Raw genomic sequence first — 7,801 nt, 5'->3', positions numbered from 1 at the left:
AATAACTACATCCCATTCTTTATCAATGACTTTACAATGAATGTTCTTTTGTGAGTTTTTCTTATTAATAAATTAAGTAATTTTCCGACTCAGTGCTACCTCTTCTTTGTCGTGTGGCTAGAGTTGGTGGCGACCCTATCTTTTATATTGATTTCAGTGTCAAATAGCATTTTCTTATTCAAAGTGCGCGTGGCTCTTTTAGCTATCAGGATACATTCAAAGGGCGCTTCATGCTTCTTGCACATAGCGTCCCTTTTATTCACGCCACTTACAAGGCTATGGCGACTGTCTTTTTGGATTCGCAAGGGATAATCCTCATCGACTATTTGGAAAAGGGTAAAAATATTACAGGTGCATATTATTAACCGTATTTGTACTGTTTGAAAAGCGAGCTGCAAGAAAAACGCCGGCGATTGGACCGAAAAAAAGTTCTTTTCCATCACGAGAATGGCAATGGCCTTGCCGCAGTGGATACACCGGTTCCCGTGAGATCACCGAAGTTAAGCGCTGTCGGGCGTGGTCGGCACTTGGATGGGTGACCATCCGGGCCTCCATGCGCTGTTGCCAATTTTCGGGGTGCACTCAGGTTCGTGATGCCAATTGAGTAGCTACTCGACCGAATAGTAGCGGCTTCGGTCAAGAATACCATCTTACGACCGGGAGAGCGGTGTGCTGACCCCACGCCCCTCCTGTCCGCATCCTCCACCAAGGATGACACGGCGGTCGGATAGTCCCGGTAGGCCACTCGTGGCCTGAAGACGGAGTGCTTTTCCATCACGACAATGCACCAGCACACACCTCAGCAGTTATGGTCGCAAAGTTAATGGAAATAGGATTCCAACTCGTTTCACATCCCCCCTATTCTCCGGACTTGGCTCCCTCGGACTCCTATTTGTTCCCCAATTTGAAGAAATTGCTGGCGGGACGAAGATCAACAAATCAGAACAGCGTTGGACGAAGTGTATAACTCTAAAAGGAGACTATGTCGAAAAATAAAAAAGGTGTACCCCAAACATGTAAGTAGTTTTTATTTTTGCATGGAGTTTTCGTATGGTGCTGAAATGGCTTGCCATGAAGGGAAATAAAACGGGGTATAGAATATCGCTGTTGTACTGTGAGGGTGCCTTGGATGACAACCAAACAGGTTCTGCTACAGGTATGAAAAGAAATGGCAGCCCAGATCACACCTCCTGGTTATCAGACCGTATGGCGGGCGACAGTCAGGGTGGTATCCCACTGCTGTCCGGAGCTCCTCCAGACACATGTTCGCTGGTCATCGGAGATCCGGGACTCGTCACTGAAAACAATTCTACGCCAGTCAATGAGATTCCAGGCCGAATGTTCCCGACACCATAGCAAACGGGCTCGTTGGTGTACAGAGGTGAATGGCATTCCCCTTTGTGTGAGCCACCTATTAATGGTCCATGTGGTCACTGAAGCACCAGTTGCACGTCGGATCGCTGATGATGATGAATGCCTCATGCTGTGCTTCACGAAGTCATAGTGGAACATTAGTTTGACGCCGGCCGCGGTGGTCTAGCGGTTCTAGGCGCTCAGTCCGGAACCGCGCGACTGCTAAGGTCGAAGGTTCGAATCCTGTCTCGGGCATGGATGTGTGTGATGTCCTTAGGTTAGCTAGGTTTGAGTAGTTCTAAGTTCTAGGGGACTGATGACCACAGACGTTAAGTCCCATAGTGCTCACGAGGGAACCTCCCCATCGCACCCCCCTCAGATTTAGTTATAAATTGACGCAGTGGATAGGCCTTGAAAAACTGAACACAGATCAATCGAGAAAACAGGAAGAAATTGTGTGAAACTGTGAAAAAATAAGCAAAATATACAAACTGAGTAGTCCATAGATAGGCAACATCAAGGTTACTCTGGGCCGAGGAGCGCCGTGGTCACGTGGATAGAGTGAGCAGCTGCGGAACGAAAGGTCCTTGGTTCGTGTCCTCCCTCGAGTGAAAATTTTACTTTTTTTATTTTCGCTAAGTTACGATCTTTCCGTTCATTCATTGACGTCTCTGTTCACTGTAATAAGTTTAGTGTCTGTGTTTTGCGACCGCACCGCAAAACCGTGCGATTTGTAGACGAAAGGACGTGCCTCTCCAATAGGAACCGAAAACATTTGATCGCAAGGTCATAGGTCAACCGATTCCTCCACAGGAAAACACGTCTGATATATTCTATACGACACTGGTGACGGCATGTGCGTCACGTGACAGGAATATGTTGTCGACCCACCTAACTTGCAGACTTGGCGAATGGGTAAAAAGATTCTTCTACCTTGCCCGATTTAGGTTTTCTTGTGAATGTCATAATCACTCCGAAAAAAGTGATGAAAACATAAGAGTTTGTCACATAAACTACAACAAATGAATGCAACAGTTTCACAGTCGCACAGTTTTCCCTGTGTTCTATCAAAACATATGTTTTTTACGTTTTCAAATGTTTGCGTGTGTAGACCGTCAAATCCTGCATATGTCCAAGCAAATCTAAACATGTCCTGGAATTTTGGAGAGCGAAGTTGATTATGTGTGAGTGCCTGAACTTTAATAATTGTCTGAAAATAAAAAATTAAACTTTTCACTCGAGAGAAGATTTGAACCAAGGACCTCTCGTTTCGCAGTTGCTCACGCTAACCACAGGACCTTGGTGCTCACAAGCTGCCACTCTCCTAGATGTTGCCAACCTTGCGCATGGCCTACTCAGTTTGTATATTTTGCTTATTTTTTTCATAGTTCCACACAACGTCTTCCTGTTTTCTCGATTGATCTGTGCCAACTTATAACTAAATCTGAGGGGGTTGCGATGGGGAGGTTCCCTTGTCAGAGCCATTTGAACCATTTGAACCATTAGTTTGACAGTCCAATTACGACTGAGCCGGTGGGTTTCTGGAGCCAGGCGATATCGATTCTTACTTCCATCTTTGATCATTGTCCATGTGCCTTGCTCTCTTTGCCTCTTTGAGGCAGGCTATTTATGGTGGCGTGCGTGCGCTAGTGGAGTAGAGTGGGTCTGCGCATGAGCCGAGGCAGTCCGTGACGAGACGTGCTTTCGATGTTGTCGTTGTGGGGAGTTGGCGATGTGGTGTCACCGCCAGACACCACACTTGCTAGGTGATAGCCTTTAAATCGGCCGCGGTCCGTTAGTATACGTCGGACCCGCGTGTCGCCACTGTCAGTGATTGCAGACCGAGCGCCGCCACACGGCAGGTCTAGAGAGACTTCCTAGCACTCGCCCCAGTTGTACAACCGACTTTGCTAGCAATGGTTCACTGACAAAATACGCTCTCATTTGCCGAGACGATAGTTAGCGTAGCCTTCAGCTATGTCATTTGCTACGACCTAGCAAGGCGCCATTACCAGTTACTATTGATACTGAGTCATGTACAGTCAAGAGCGACGCTCATCATTAATGGATTAAAGTTAAGTATTCCACCAGCTATGTCCGTTTTTCTAAAGTCTAATTTCCTTGTCCTGTTCCAGACCTCACGCCAGCCTGCGTGAGCTAAAACGCCTGCCTTTCGGCTTCCTCTAATAATACGGTGTTGGCTCTCCTGCCAACCCACAACAGGCGACACCAAGTCACGTGGCACGGCCGTATGCCATGAGGACTAAAGTGCGCGTCATTTACGATGGCGGTCGAGTTTAGGTTCGTTCTGCGCATCTGACGTCACAAAACACAGTCAGCCAATGAACAGAGAACGACGTTGCCAGAGCTCTACTGCATTGCAGAGCACGGACGAGTGTCTTCAGTTTTAGAAACGTTCAGTCATAAATAAAGTAACTGAACGAAAGCAATGTCTTGATAGCAGACTTTCTTTTATATAAAGTTTGGAAAAAGCATTCTTGATTCCAATCGCTTCATATTCCATTAATTAAACCAAACAAGCAATAAGCCTCCTAATTCAGGCGATAGCAAGAAAAGGTGTTTGTATCATTCTCACTAACCGCTTTTTCGCAATAAAGAACAGCGATAATTGTTTATTTCCTAGTGTACTTCGACGAAACGTGTGTAATTTATAGTCATACCAACAGTGTTTGTAGGTATTTTGCGTGATATTTTAAAGTCCTCCGCCGGGAGAGTCATTCAATAAAGAGTTGCGTTAGCGTAATGGAAAAGTGTATGGCTGCTAAGCCAAAGGTTCTGAGTTCAAACTTTGTTTGGTGCATAATATTTTCTTTATTTAAAAAGAATATCGAAGTGTCTTACTTCATGAATTTTATTCGTTTGAATGTAACTTTTTTGGAATTTCTAGTGGCAACTAAAATCGACCATACGGAAAGTATACGCTGTGGACTTTTACCCCTGCAAACTCTTCAAAATTTCGTGCAATGGTTTACTACATTTAATGCTGCACAATAACTGCGTTGAACATCGAAACAAAATTAAGTCATTTATGGGGGGAAGGTATCAGTCAAGAAGATGTGTAAAAATCAAATTTTTGGGCCCATTAGTTTTTGTGACATCGAATGATAAAGTGTGTCAAAGCAGTCGAAACACCATGTGTCTGCACAGGCGAGCAGTGCAGTGATGACAAGATGCGGGGAGCACGTCTCTGTAGCAGCGGAAGGGTTAATGCGGCCGTGGTGGCTCTGGCTCTGAGCACTATGGGACTTAACATCTATGGTCATCAGTCTCCTAGAACTTAGAACTACTTAAACCTAACCAACCTAAGGACATCACACAACACCCAGTCATCACGAGGCAGAGAAAATCCCTGACCCCGCCGGGAATCGAACCCGGGCGCAGGAAGCGAGAACGCTACCGCACGACCACGAGCTGCCGGCCGTGGTGGCTTTACTTCATGAACTGCGCGCTCTCCCCTGAACGTAAGTTTGCGAAACTGTACTATACAATGGCACTGCCTCTCTTGGCGCGTACAACTGTCAACGCAGCAATCTCCCGCGTCTGGGCGGGCATGCGCGAACCGCCAAGATAAAAGAATTGAACTATAGTTGAGTTGGAGCAACGAAGAAGCATGGGCCGCTGGCAGAAAGTATTTTAAAGTTGTATTGAACCGGCTGCCCAATGGCGACCAGGATTTGCTAATACCTCGAGAGCTATGTGGATGGATAGCGTGTGAATTTCACAAGAAGAAAAGAAAATTAATCGCCAAGCTTTCGAGGTGAGTTCCTCCTTCTATATATAGTGAATATTATTGTGTACTTAAGGACTGTTGACTGTTGCAGTTGCTCGTGCTAGTGGGCAGCAAAACATTCACTGCAGTGGTGGCGAGGCGAGTTATGTTCTGCAACAGCCATGAAATTCAGTTACTAAAGTGGCTAGAAATAGCGCCTCGCATTTGTAAGTTTGGATTTGGTGCTTAGTTGCTCGCTGAAGGTAACTGGTTCACTTGAACATCATTTCTTAATTTGGTTATAGATTTAGAATTTTCGGGTTTTACGAATTAGTGGCAGTTGTTGTTTCTTAATAATTTCTTGTGTGTATGGATTGTCACGTTAGGTACTTAATATCTAGTTTTTTTTCGGATCAAAGGAAACTAAGCTACTTAATTCTGTTCATTGGTTAACTTGTAATATTTTTATACTAAGGTATTTCTTTTCTATATATATATTATTTGTGTAACTTGTATATAGTTCAGTGTGCCTGCCGCTCATGTTTTCCTGTTTTCAGAAATGTGTATAGTGGTCGGGGCGAGCAAACCTCGCCCTGCGAGCTTGCAGTGTGACCGAAATCTCAGGATGTGAACTCAGGGCCGTCCGGACCCCGTTAAGGCGCAATTTCCCTATTCCATTCAACGAGAGACTTGTTTTAGGCATAAGATTTCCTACTGCCCAAAGTTCACCCTTTGGATCGTGTGTTTGTGAAATCGTAATAGATTAACGTTTGCTCGCGTCCATCACATATTCATCAAATTCACTTTTTGCCTTAAGCTTGCGTAAGTGTGAAACTGAGTGATAATAAAAAGAAGTCAGTAAATTTATGAACATAAACACACACAAAGGGCAAATTGTACCCTGGTTGTTCCTATCCCTGGTTGCATATTTAAAGTAATTTTAAGATTTTGTCATGTTGCAGTATGGCTGTGGCTAGACTGAAATACCTCCTGTTTGCAAGATAATTTAAGTTACTGCTTCCATTACATCGAAAAGTCTCATTCCTGTATAACATTTTTAAATGAATATATATTTGAAGCTGTTTCTGTGCTCTACAATTCTTTATATTCATTTTTGTGCATTTTTAAATGCTAATTGTGGATAGGGCCTTGATATGCAAAAGTTGTTAATTGATTATAACTGCTAATGAATTCGTGTGAATGTGTAATGAATAAAGAAGTGTTGAAACTACAAACTGGTTGTGTTACTGGTATAAAAGGTTAGAGTGTGCAATCGCCACACCAACGATCAATGTTAATTAGATACGCTAGCAACAAATTGGTCCGAACTTATCAATTCAGAGAACATAGCAACATTAGTCGCTAGTGGTGACCGAAAATTTAAGAAACGTTGTAAAATAGTTCTGCTTAAGAAGTGCGAGAGAGTAGTAGTCAAAACCAACTTTAGCAACAAACATTTATCTCTAGAGAAGAGAATATGGATGATATTTGACACAGATTCAAGCTCCTGTTGCCTATAATCTAGGTACGCTTGTGCCGTGGAAGATGGTGAGGGTTGGGAAGGACCATCTGTAGGTCAATAACAACGTCAGAAAATTACTACGAAAGCAGACATCTGCATGGCAGGCTCAAATGAAAATTAATCGCTCTGACAAAGAAAAGGCTGAACGAAGTCAATCAACATGAAGAGTACCATGCGAGAATCGTTAGATGAGTGGTGAAGGAGCCATATTGTAAGTAGGCTGTTTAAGTTCTTATGTTGGTAACGTGCCTCAGCGATACAGATGGCCGTACCGTAGGTGCAATCACAACAGAGGGTTATCTGTTGAGAGGCCAGACAAACGTGTGGTTCCTGAAGAGGGGCAGTAGCCTTTTCAGTAGTTGCAGGGGCAACAGTCTGGATGATTGACTGATCTGGCCTTGTAACATTAACCAAAACGGCCTTGCTGTGCTGGTACTGCTAACGGCTGAAAGCAAGGGGAAACTACAGCCGTAATTTTTCCCGAGGGCATGCAGCTTTACTGGAGTACCATGGAGAGCTGCATCAAACCAGTCTCAGGACTGAAGACCACAACAACAACAACACCACGTAGCGCTCTGTATGAAAATCACTGACTGTGCTGCCTGCAGTCTGTGGCTGGTTGGTATTGTTGAAATATTCGGTATTGTAGTGTTGGGCAGTTGGCTGTTAACAGCGCGTAGTGTTGCACAGTTGGAGGTGAGCCGCCAGCAGTGGTGGATGTGGGGAGAGAGATGGCGGAATTTTGAGGGCGGACGATCTGCACGTGTGTCCATCAGAAAGAGTAAATTTGTAATAATGTATATCATGAACGGATATATATATATGATGACTTTTGAATATTATTAAGGTAAATACATTGTTTGTTCTCTATCAAAATCTTTCATTTGCTAACTATGCCTATCAGAAATTAGTGCCTTCAGTAAGTAGACTCTTTTATTTAGCTGGCAGTATTGGCGCTCGCTGTATTGCAGTAGTTCGAGTAACGAAGATTTTTGTGAGGTAAGTGATTCATGAAAGGTATAGGTTATTGTTAGTCAGGGCCATTCTTTTGTAGGGATTATTGAAAGTCAGATTGCGTTGCGCTTAAAATATTGTGTGTCAGTTTAGTGTTGACCAGAATAAGTAAAGAGCGAAATGTCTGATTACGTTCAGTTCTGCTCAGCTGTTTGAAAATCAAATAACGTAAGAGGTTTATC

The 7,801-nt window shown here is 43.9% G+C and overlaps 1 pseudogene; it reads left to right on the top strand.

Annotated features, from left to right (window-relative positions):
- The first annotated feature begins 449 nt into the window (after positions 1–449).
- LOC126200011 (5S ribosomal RNA) lies at positions 450–567 on the top strand (annotated as a pseudogene).
- The last annotated feature ends 7,234 nt before the right edge of the window (positions 568–7,801 follow it).

Source organism: Schistocerca nitens, chromosome 8 (assembly GCF_023898315.1).
Source record: "Schistocerca nitens isolate TAMUIC-IGC-003100 chromosome 8, iqSchNite1.1, whole genome shotgun sequence".
Taxonomy (NCBI): domain Eukaryota; kingdom Metazoa; phylum Arthropoda; class Insecta; order Orthoptera; family Acrididae; genus Schistocerca; species Schistocerca nitens.
The sequence above is the reverse complement of the archived record's forward strand: the minus strand, read 5'-3'. Positions and strand labels throughout refer to the sequence as shown.